This window comes from Oncorhynchus keta, chromosome 30 (genome assembly GCF_023373465.1).
Source record: "Oncorhynchus keta strain PuntledgeMale-10-30-2019 chromosome 30, Oket_V2, whole genome shotgun sequence".
Taxonomy (NCBI): Eukaryota; Metazoa; Chordata; class Actinopteri; order Salmoniformes; family Salmonidae; genus Oncorhynchus; species Oncorhynchus keta.
Window position 1 is genome coordinate 52,596,456 of NC_068450.1, and position 12,808 is coordinate 52,609,263.

The window sequence follows — 12,808 nt, forward strand, 5'->3', positions numbered from 1 at the left end:
AGGGTGGTGATGCTAGTCGGGCATGCAGGTGCAGGCAGCGATCGGTTGAAAAGCATGCATTTGGTTTTACTCGCGTTTAAGAGCAGTTGGAGGCCACGGAAGGAGTGCTGTATGGCATTGAAGCTCGTTTGGAGGTTTGATAGCACAGTGTCCAATGACGGGCCGAAAGTATATAGAATGGTGTCGTCTGCGTAGAGGTGGATCAGGGAATCGCCCGCAGCAAGAGCAACATCATTGATATATACAGAGAAAAGAGTCGGCCCGAGAATTGAACCCTGTGGCACCCCCATAGAGACTGCCAGAGGACCGGACAGCATGCCCTCTGATTTGACACACTGAACTCTGTCTGCAAAGTAATTGGTGAACCAGGCAAGGCAGTCATCCGAAAAACCGAGGCTGTTGAGTCTGCCGATAAGAATTTGGTGATTGACAGAGTCGAAAGCCTTGGCGAGGTCGATGAAGACGGCTGCACAGTACTGTCTTTTATCGATGGCGGTTATGATATCATTTAGTACCTTGAGTGTGGCTGAGGTGCACCCGTGACCGGCTCGGAAACCAGATTGCACAGCGGAGAAGGTACGGTGGGATTCGAGATGGTCAGTGACCTGTTTGTTGACTTGGCTTTCGAAGACCTTAGATAGGCAGGGCAGGATGGATATAGGTCTATAGCAGTTTGGGTCCAGGGTGTCTCCTCCTTTGAAGAGGGGATGACTGCGGCAGCTTTCAATCCTTGGGGATCTCAGACGATATGAAAGAGAGGTTGAACAGGCTGGTGATAGGGGTTGCGACAATGGCGGCAGATAGTTTCAGAAATAGCGGGTCCAGATTGTCAAGCCCAGCTGATTTGTACGGGTCCAGGTTTTGCAGCTCTTTCAGAACATCTGCTATCTGGATTTGGGTAAAGGAGAACCTGGAGAGGCTTGGGTGAGGAACTACGGGGGGGCGGAGCTGTTGGCCGAGGTTGGAGTAGCCAGGCGGAAGGCATGGCCAGCCGTTGAGAAGTGCTTATTGAAGTTTTCGATAATCATGGATTTATCGGTGGAGACCGTGTTTCCTAGCCTCAGTGCAGTGGGCAGCTGAGAGGAGGTGCTCTTGTTCTCCATGGACTTCACAGTGTCCCAGAACTTTTTGGAGTTGGAGCTACAGGATGCAAACTTATGCCTGAAGAAGCTGGCCTTAGCTTTCCTGACTGACTGCGTGTATTGGTTCCTGACTTCCCTGAACAGTTGCATATCACGGGGGCTATTCGATGCTATTGCAGTCCGCCACAGGATGTTTTTGTGCTGGTCGAGGGCAGTCAGGTCTGGGGTGAACCAAGGGCTGTATCTGTTCTTGGTTCTGCATTTTTGAACGGAGCATGCTTATCCAAAATGGTGAGGAAGTTACTTTTAAAGAATGACCAGGCATCCTCAACTGACGGGATGAGGTCAATGTCCTTCCAGGATACACGGGCCAGGTCGATTAGAAAGGCCTGCTCACAGAAGTGTTTTAGGGAGCGTTTGACAGTGATGAGGGGTGGTCGTTTGACTGCGGCTCCGTGGCGGATACAGGCGATGAGGCAGTGATCGCTGAGATCCTGGTTGAAGACAGCGGAGGTATATTTGGAGGGCCAGTTGGTCAGGATGACGTCTATGAGGGTGCCCTTGTTTACAGAGTTAGGGTTGTACCTGGTGGGTTCCTTGATGATTTGCGTGAGATTGAGGGCATCTAGCTTAGATTGTAGGACTGCCGGGGTGTTAAGCATATCCCAGTTTAGGTCACCTAACAGGACAAACTCTGAAGCTAGATGGGGGCGATCAATTCACAAATGGTGTCCAGGGCACAGCTGGGAGCTGACGGGGTCGGTAGCAGGCGGCAACAGTGAGAGACTTGTTTCTGGAGAGAGTAATTTTCAAAATTAGTAGTTCAAACTGTTTGGGTATGGACCTGGAAAGTATGACATTACTTTGCAGGCTATCTCTGCAGTAGACTGCGACTCCGCCCCCTTTGGCAGTTCTATCTTGACGGAAGATGTTATAGTTGGGTATGGAAATCTCTGAATTTTTGGTGGCCTTCCTGAGCCAGGATTCAGACACGGCAAGGACATCAGGGTTAGCAGAGTGTGCTAAAGCAGTGAGTAAAACAAACTTAGGGAGGAGGCTTCTGATGTTGACATGCATAAAACCAAGACTTTTCGATCACAGAAGTCAACAAATGAGGGTACCTGGGGACATGCAGGGCCTGGGTTTACCTCCACATCACCCGCGGAACAGAGAAGGAGTAGTATGAGGGTGCGGCTAAAGGCTATCAAAACTGGTCGCCTAGAGCGTTGGGGGCAGAGGATAAGAGGAGCAGGTTTCTGGGCATGGTAGAATATATTCAGGGCATAATGCGCAGACAGGGGTATGGTGGGGTGCGGGTACAGCGGAGGTAAGCCCAGGCACTGGGTGATGATGAGAGAGGTTGTATCTCTGGACATGCTGGTTGTAATGGGTGAGGTCACCGCATGTGTGGGGGGTGGGACAAAGGAGGTAACAGGGGTATGCAGAGTGGATCTAGGGGCTCCATTGTGAACTAAAACAATGATAACTAACCTGAACAACAGTATACAAGGCATATTGACATTTGGGAGAGACATACAGCGAGGTATACAGTAATCACAGGTGTTGAATTGGGAAAGCTAGCTAAAAACAGTAGGCGAGGCTAATCAGCTAGCACAACAAACAGCAGGTAAAATGGCGTTGACTAGGCAACTGGGTCGACAGATAAAACAAACAAGCAGAATGGAGTACCGTGATTAATGGACAGTCCAGCGTGCGTCAGCTATGTAGCCAAGAGATCAGTGTCCAGGGGGCAGCGGTGGATGGGCAGGGAAGCTGGGCTGGCGAGTGTTATCCAGGTTTAAAAAAAAAAACTAACAATGACTAAATAGCTTGTAGCTAGTTAGCTGGTTAGCGTCTGGAGGTTCTTGAGTGTGTCATAAAAATAAAATAAAAATTAAAGGTGATAGCGATTCCGTATCACAGTGGGTGATGCAGGTTTCCGGAAGGTATAAACAAAAAATAAAAATCAAAGAGAGATAGAAAGTAAATGGGTTCAGAGTGTTTAGAACGCAGTGAGCCAGATGGTTAGCAGGCCTGTGCTAACAAGCTAACAGTTCGTAGGCCCGGGCTAGACAAGCTAACCGTTAGCAGGCCGAATTAGCAAGCAGGGAGATAGCGAGGGCTAGAGAGCTAACCTTTGGGGACGTCGCGATGGGGTGAGTCTGTTTATTCCTCTTCTTGCGGTGACATCGACAGACCGGTTGTGGGCCCGGGTAATTGTAGCCCAGGATTATGCTACAGGAGCTCTAATGCGCTGGGTGAGCTGGAGACACAGCGTTGAGGCTTAAGTGTGCACACAGTGCCATGGAACGAGGGAAGCGATTTATGATATCGTGACCCGGTCCGACTTAGAAATATTTTATATATTTATTTTAATAATATATTTTATATTTTTTTATTTTTTGTTTAATTTGATTAAAACAAAACTTCTTTATAAAGATTCACCGTCCATGCGTTTATGGTGAGAATGTACATGACTGAATACAATGCAATTTCTGGAGAAGTGCAAATATGATCTGTAAGATGGTTCCATGATGTTTATAAAATGTTACATTTGCGAGCAGTATAGCAGTGAGTGGACCCCCCTTTCTCTTTACATTGGATCTTTATCCAGCTCCTGTGAAACGTTTGGATGTGCATAAAACAGTCTAAATTGCCTGTATTATATGCCGACAGGGAGCATTGTGCCTGTAACTGTATTGAGACATGGCCTATTTATAACAAGTTGTTTCGATTTTTATTCAAATTTGCTAAGAATTATACACAGTCTTTTCAGGCCTTAGTAAGTAGCCCAGTGAATTTTTTATCTTGCATATTGACTACGTTTGGCATGTCCATGCCCAGACTACAATGCTCAGTGGGGATAGCCCCTGTATCTGAGTGAATGCAGTAGAAAATGTTTAACAATGTATGTCCATATGGAAGCAATGCAAATAGTACAGTGTGAAATGCAAAAAATGTTCAACATATTTAGCAAATATGGAGCAGGCTATTTAACGAACTTGGCTATAACGGCTTTCCGCCAGCACTAAGATTCACCATTGCGTTAGGTTTGTTAAAATAGATCCCCCTCAGCGTGGATTCTGAAACAGCTTCATTAGGATGCTAGCTTGGAATCACAGTATTTTTTTGAAACACTTCAAAACACTCCCAAATTAAAGCGAACAGAAAGAACATACCTCCAACAACAGATCAACATACTGTTGTTTGAATTGAAATAATTGGCAGACTCAGCTCTGATCTGTATTCACTGTGTCTGTCCAGACTAAGCTGACTGCCTTACGCTGAGGCAGACAAAGTATAGCCTTTGAAAATATATAGGAGACATCCCAAATGACACCCTATTCCCTATACAGTGCACAACTTTTAACCAGAGCCATATGGCACTGGTCACAACTAGTGCACTATATGGGGAATAGGGTGCCATTTGGGACAGATAGATAGCCTTTCATTAGGCCTCATTGCAAACCACATGTTTATTTCAGGGTTTCCTCATCAATAACACAGATTAAAGCTGAGGTGGGCTGGCTTTCACACCATACACTACTTTCTTCTGATGCCTATAGGGCTTGTATTCCTCCGCTTTTCTGGATTCCTCCGAGACTGTGCTTTTTACCTCGCTGCTTCCAATAATTGCTTCCTGTTTCCTGCAATTGTTTCTAAAAGCTTCTATTTCCAATCACTTTAGAAGCATTTCACCAACTACCTAGACTCAGCAGAATTGCTTCATTGGATGGTATTGACAGTTTAGTCTTGGGTATCACTATGACAATTTTCTCTACAGTTTTTTTCTGATAGTTTCCGTTCTCTCCAAGAAAATGGACAATCAATTCTTATTTTTGTACATTATGGTTGAAATGTGGATTTTGTAATCATTCACAATCTCTCTTACAAGGACAAAATTAGAACATTCTTGCAATTTTGTCCCCTGCCTCATCACCATCTCTCTGTCCTTCTCCCCACACAGGCAAGTGTATCAGTAAGAGCTGGGTGTGTGACGGGGACCATGACTGTGAGGATCTGTCTGATGAGGAAGGCTGTGAGACGTCGCCCTGTAAGCCCCCCAGATACCTCTGTGCCAACGACACCTCCGTCTGCCTGCCTCCCGAGAGCATCTGCAACGGGAGATACGACTGCTCTGATCACTCTGACGAGGGACACTTCTGTGGTGTGACCTTTGTTCAGATCACTTCTCACCAATTCTCTTGGTCCCATTTCTCTCACTTGAGTCAATTCTCTCGGTCCCCCACTTCAATGAATTATTAAATATCGTTCCATTTTTTTTCTCACTTCATTCTATGCTTTCTCCGCTAGTCCGACCAGAAAATGTATGTTTACAGACCGTGTTGAGCTGTTGTAAATGAGCAGCAGTGCTTACTTTGGCATCGTACCATCTGTCCTCTTATTCTCCACTGAACTCAGGGAGAACCTCAGGGAGAACTGTTGAGACTGAAGAGCATGTATAACTCTTGCTGACCAAGACCCTTAGTTTTCTCTGGAAACACTCCAAAGTCGTCAGGGAAGAGACAGAGGAGACATATTGAATAGTGAAGGGGATTATGGTTTATGACAGAGACAAGTCTTTTGTTTGGACCACATGGGCTAGATGATCGTAGCAGTGGGGTCAGGCTTAGGCAATGTTGATGGGGGTTAGGCCAGATGAATGCATGATGTTCACACGAATGACCTGCCCAGGGATTACCACACGACACTTTGTCCCATAGATTTAAAAAAAAATGCGAAGACAGATGTGTCAGGAAAGATGTGTTCCCTTTCTTGTGGGGTATTGAGCCCCTATGCCACTAGTCGACGAGGACGTGCAGTACATCGGTCTCCATTCAACACTACTCTCTGACTTTCCTTCCATACATCTGTCTGTGAATCAATCTGCTCTCCTCTCATCTCATCTCCTTTCTTCGTCTGCTTCTTTCACCAACTCAGACGATTGCATTTTGGGTAACGGCGGCTGTAGCCACCAGTGTGCAGTGGCTCCTGGGAGGGGCGTGGCGTGCTCCTGCCCGCCGGGGCTCAGTCTAAGCCCAGACAGCAGGACGTGCCAGACCTTGGACTACTGCTCCAGGCACCTCAAGTGCAGCCAAGTGTGTGAGCAGTACAAAGCAACCGTCAAGTGTTCCTGCTACCCAGGCTGGAGGCTGGAACTAGATGGGGACAGCTGCCAGAGTACAGGTAGCTGGTGTTAAGCTCTGTGTGACATGGCTGATAAGTCTTTCTGACATATACCTGCGCTCTGTGGAACTGCCCAATGACAGCCCGTAGAAATGAGAATTCCGATTCTATTGCTGTGTTCCTGTATGTCAGTCAGTAGAGCATGGCGCTTGCAATGCAAGGGTCGTGGATTTGACCTGCTGGGAGCAACCATAAGTAAAATGTATGCAAGCATGACTGTAAGTCACCTTGGATAAAAAGCCTCTGCTAAATGACATATATTATTATATTCTATGGGACAGACATCACTTACCCTTGTGCCTTGGATCCAACAGATAAAAAGCAATGTGATAAATTGGTTATATTCGAAAATTGTACTTTCTATTCTAAAGCAGTTATTTGGGACATTCCGTTTATATAGTAGTTAAATAGTTTGGAAGCAGTACCCAATGAGCATTGGCCATTTATACGCCAGTAGCTTTCTAGGCCTTTTTTTTTTTCTCCCAGTTATTTAATGTAACATCTGGCAATTGTATAGAATAAGCTCGTTTTTTTCCATCTAAAATGTTACACTTTCGATTGGAGATGAATCCTCCAAAGGTTTCTGTACTCATTTTATGACAGAACATGAATTGCTATTCTAGCAAAGAAACACGACAGTTCTTTGTGTATGTGTGTGTGAGACTCTGCAGTAGTATGCAATATTTATTGTCAAAAATGCATTTCTTGACTTATTTGTTGTCTCCTTCCTCAGATCCCTTTGAGGCATTCGTCATCTTCTCCATCCGCCATGAGATCAGGAGGATCGATCTCCACAGGCGAGACTACAGCCTTCTAGTCCCTGGTTTGAGGAACACGATCGCCTTAGACTTCCACTTGGATCAGAGTCGACTCTACTGGACCGATGTGGTTGAGGATAAGATATACACAGGGAAGCTGCTCGGCTCTGCTGGTAGGAGCACATAGAATTTGGTTGGAAATGTGTTTTGGTTAAGCTGAGTTGTCGATGTTTAATTGAGGTCGTGGGGAATGTGTTGCATTCGTTATATTTAGTTCTCCTTTTAGCTCCACTGAAGACTTCCTAAGCCTTTTTTTTTACCTGTGTTTCAGCACATCCTCTTGCCTTCTTATGTGTTATTGTGTTGGTCTTTTACTGTCATTGGTTCCTTACAGGTGTGACAGGGATTGAAGTGGTGGTCCAACATGGATTGGCTACTCCGGAGGGTCTGGCCGTTGATTGGATAGCAGGGAACCTGTATTGGATCGACAGCAACTTAGATCAGATAGAGGTGGCCAAACTAAACGGGGAGCTCCGGACCACACTGATCGCCGGAGGGATGGAGCACCCACGAGCCATCGCTCTGGATCCTGAGCAGGGGTTAGTTATCTCTGAGTGAGTGAGTGAGTGAGTGAGTGAGTGAGTGAGTGAGTGAGTGAGTGAGTGAGTGAGTGAGTGTACCCTTTAACAAGGATATGCATTTCTTACATAATCCTGGATTGCTATGAATGACCGTAGGGTGAGGTTGACTTGATTCTGATTCATCCTTAATCCATTACACATGGATGATCATTCTTATTTGATTATTTTGTGGTTTAGAATTCTTTTCTGGACAGACTGGGATGCCACCTTCCCTCGGATCGAGGCTGCTTCTATGAGCGGAGGAGGACGCCATGTTGTCTTCAGAGACATGGAGATAGGAGCCTGGCCTAATGGTCTTACTCTGGACCTTATGGAGAAGAGGGTCGTGTGGACCGATGCCAGGTGGGTTACATGCCTCTACCTGTCTATATGAGGACAATTCCCCATCAATTCAGGAAGTCAACTGAAATGCCAATTTTGATGAGAATTTCAGTTGACTTCCTGAATTGGCTGAATTGAGTTGGAATTCACCCCAACCCTGCTGGTGGAATCAAATGATTATAATAGACAAACATCTATTTTCATCTCAACAGGTCTGATGCCATATTCTCTGCTCTGTACGATGGGACTGGTATGATAGAGATTCTGAAGGGACATGAGTACCTGTCACATCCCTTCGCTGTCTGTCTCTACGGGGGTAGTGTCTACTGGACTGACTGGAGGACCAACACTCTGGCCAGGGCTAACAAGTGGACAGGGGCCAATGTGACAGTCATCCAGAAAACCAGCGCCCAGCCATTTGACCTTCAGATATACCACCCCAGCAGACAACCACAAGGTAGGCTACCGCACTGTCTCAAACATTCAGATCACAAGGTTGGAAAGAGAGTGGCGTGTTTTGAGTGGCGTGTTTTGAGTGGCGTGTTCTCTGTCTTGACCCTCAGTCCATCTGGAAAGGTTGAAGAGTTTTGTTTAGTTAGATCATAACGAATCATTTATTGTATGGTTGCATTTAAATGTGTTACATCTGTGTCTCACAAAATACTTTTCGTCTTCTATATCCAACGTTGTCTGAGAGATAAGAAATCTGCTCTAGCTTGTCAAAAGAAATGACATTCACTGTCTTAATGCTGGAAACAAAACATCATAACAACTGTCACTATTCATAGGTTGTACCTCCATCACTTGGTTGCGTCATGCCACTGTTATGAATGTTCTCAGGCCTCCCTCTATCGGCGGCACCATAGTGTTGCCCTAAAATGGTGATAAGCCCAGTCATTCTGGACAGGGGCTGACTACTGTTTAGTCTAAATTACACTATGGCGCCTGGAAATAGGCCGACGTTGCTAAAGTAGTCAAATATTTAGTAGGAAACAACTTTGCCAGCGTTTCCATGTCGTCAAATTGACTTTAGACAGATGGCAATGTTGTCATTAGCTTGCAGAGTTTGTCAAAAAAATAGCTAGCAATGCTAATGTTAGCTAGCTAAAATTATACTGCATCGAAAGTCAATCTTGCTACTTCAAAATTAAAACAACAGGTTTCCTACTAATTATGTGTCTCCTTTAGAATGTCATTGTATTTCCAAGGCAATGGATGAAATCTTCATCAGTGCTCATTGACAATGCATTGAGTAGAATGCTCAGTGGACAGGGGCCCAAAAATGAACGTTCAAAACAATATTGTGACGAAACATGCAACCCATGAATTGGTTCATCTGGCTTCATTTTCTCTGTCTGGACTTTTGGCCGTAGGGTTCACTTACAGGACTCTCTCTGCCTTTCACAAATCAAATATGTTTCCTACCAGGTTTATCAGAATCTTGTATTAACCCTCCTGCTTGTGTTCCGGTCAATTTGGACCGATTTACACGTTTGTTTTCTGAAAAATGTAGTTCATTTAATCAGATTGACATTAGGTTCCATGACTTTGTCCACACAGGGCACCTGCATACACACAATACATTTTGATATTTTCACAACATTTTGGGTGTTTTACTTAACTTTTGTACACCTGTGGTATTCCCGGTCATTAGAAATGAATGGGTGAGACTACAATTAGTTTATAAAATTGAGTTCAGGCACATGCCCATTCATCAGATGGACACACTTCCTCTCCCAGACCCCCAAATGCATGTGTGTTTGAGCAAACACACACACACACACATCACTCCCCTTCTTGGCTTCCATGGCAACCCCCACAGGAACCTTTCCCCAATAGAATCCTTCCCCTACGGGAACCACACCTGTTGGCATTCTCACAAACAATCACAACATTGTTTCAATAATATATAGAACTTTTCTCACAGCTCTGGTATGTAAAGCTTTTTTGAGGTCTTTCTCGCAATTCATTCCATGGCAGCACAATGACCAAACGATATACTGTATGTGAGGCTCTTGATCATATCTTTGATCATGGTACTGGTGAGGAGGAGAGGCCAGGAAACGGACTGTGAAGATGCATTAGAGGAGAAAGTAGTCTGTGATAAATAGCACAATATGTTTCATCTGAGTATTTGTTACAGTCAAAATAATGCATACATTGTGTTTTTTCTTTATTCAAAAGTGAGTTGTATGAGCTTAGGTCAATGAGGCCTATAAATGGCAAATACAAGTTCAAAACGTGTAATGTTCACCTAACCTAAGAACCTAAGTTGATAAAAGATCTAACACAACATTAGTTGATAATATATGTGTTATTATGAATTTATAATCAGCTATAATGGGGCGGTCATTGTGGTCCGGGGATACAGAATTAATTCACCTGAAGCGAACACAACAGGAGGGTTCAAATAAACCAGACTAATTGATTCTTGAACAACTTCCCCTCTCTCCCTCTCTCGGCAATAGCCTCAAATCCCTGCGAGGCGAATGGCGGTCGTGGACCCTGCTCCCATCTGTGCCTTATCAACTACAACCGCACCGCGTCCTGTGCCTGCCCTCACCTCATGAAGATATCTGCAGACAACTGTTCCTGCTTCAGTGAGTGAACCTCACCCCTTCAGCCGTTTGTCAGTTGGTCTCTCCCTTACATCAGCCTCTCCGCCCATCCATCGCTCCTTCTAGCCAGCCATTCATTCATTCATACAATCCTCCACATTCATACATCATAGTGCGTGTCCATCCAAAAGTGCGTCATTTCAAAACACGACAGGTTTCTACTGTTTTGAGAAGGTGAAAAAGGTATCTGACACAGACTGTGATTATGTTCGCACTACAATGCCATTGTTAGGAGCATGCAATTTTAAACTCGTAACCCTGAATGAGACATCCTCAGCTGGTTTGAGTGTTGAAGAGCAAGGCCACCAATAACACCCGCTTGATTCTGAACTTTGAAAGCACTGTCAATGTCCAGTTTTCTCTTGTCCTTCAACAGCACTGAAGAGATTCCTTCTGTATGTGAGGCGAACAGAGATCCGTGGCGTGGACATTGACAACCCTTACCTGAATCTCATCACAGCCCTGACGGTCCCAGATATAGACGATGTCACAGCGGTGGACTACGATGCGTCAGAGGAACGAATCTACTGGACTGACGTCAAAACACAAACCATTAAACGGTCCTCCATCAACGGAACCGCAATAGAGACGATCATATCCGGAGGTAGAGAAAGATGTTCACCTCTGTGTTTTGAAATGTGTCGGTTTTCTGACACTTATGTAACGAAACGAAATGTTTGGTCGTAAATGTCTTATCAGACAGTTAGTGTTTTGCGTCCATTTGATGTCCTTTTCATCGCCACCCGTTCTAATTTTCATATTTTCAACACCTGTCGGGTTGTTCAAGCGATAAACTCAGTACATTATTTCGTTGAAGAGATTAACATGGCCACGTTGATGTTGTCTATCAGCATATGATTGTTTTTCCAGGTATTGTTAATGTAAGAGGTCTGGCCCTGGACTGGCTCTCCAGGAACCTGTATTGGATTAGTTCAGAAAGCGACGAGTCACAGATAAACGTGGCGAGGCTAGACGGGTCCCTGAAAACCTCTGTGCTTCACGGGATTGAGAAGCCCAGGTGTCTCACCGTACATCCGTCTAAAGGGTAGGATTCCATTTTTGTATGTACTTTTATACAGTTCAATATCTGATATTGATTAGGTATAACAAGACATAGTCAAGTGAATGCTCGTTACATGATAGGATAAATGATGCACTTTTGTGTTGCTCTTCTGTATGGAAAATATTGTTATCCTATGGAGTTTTTACCTCCCAGGAAAATGTATTGGACAGACGGCAACACAATCAACGTGGCCAACATGGATGGAAGCAATAGCAAGATCATTCACCAGAACCAGAGAGAGCCCGTTGGTAAATGTCACAAGTACAATTCTGAATATTTGTTCTTACGTACAAAACATCCACATTAAGTGGCCAGTGCCAGTTGTCTTCTGCCATTGTATATTGCATGACAACAGTAGTACTACTATCTGGTAAACAAACCATATGGCAATATTGAGTGAGATGATTGGTAGGACAGCAACCCCCATAATATGTCAATCATAACTGTAATCAATGATGTCTCTTCTAGGCCTGTCGATAGACTACACGTCAGACAAGCTGTACTGGGTCAGTGCAGGCAACGCCACGGTCAACAGGTGTAGTCTGGACGGTAGTGGTCTGGAAGTGCTGGAGACCCTGAAGAAAGAGCTTGTTAAAGCCACGGCTCTAGCTGTTATGGGTGAGTGGCGAGAGTTTCGAGCTTGGGCCCGTGTTCATAAAGTGTCTCAGAGTAAGATGCGCTGATCTAGGATCAGTTTTGCTTTTTGGGAGCATGGTTCTATGGATGAGCACTACTACCCCGAGACTCTTTGTGCATATTCTTTGTCTTGGAAATATAATATAAATATGTTGTGCTCTTCCAGCTCATAAAAGCATTTGCTGCCCAAATTGTATTTTGTTTTAAGTACTAGTCCATTGATTCGGAGTTGTTTTTGATTTGGAGTACATGAGTAAAAGGGGTTTTGACAGTGATGAACCTTTGCTGTCTTCTTGCATTATATTATTTGTCAATTCCCCATTTCTGTTTATGTCTGTCTCTGAAACGATTCCAATTCACGTTTAAAATTGCATCCCATCTGATAAAATGCTTCATCCTGACAGAATACATTAGGGAACGTTCTCTGGCTTCACTGGGACTTGTTTAGCCTCTACAGGGATGGGCGACAGAGCCGCCCTCACGCTACACAAACAGAACACAA

At 44.7% G+C, this 12,808-nt stretch overlaps 1 pseudogene; it reads left to right on the forward strand.

Annotated features, from left to right (window-relative positions):
• The window catches only part of LOC118363991 (low-density lipoprotein receptor-related protein 1B-like), a 178,882-nt pseudogene that overhangs the window by 53,238 nt on the left and 112,836 nt on the right, over positions 1–12,808 (forward strand).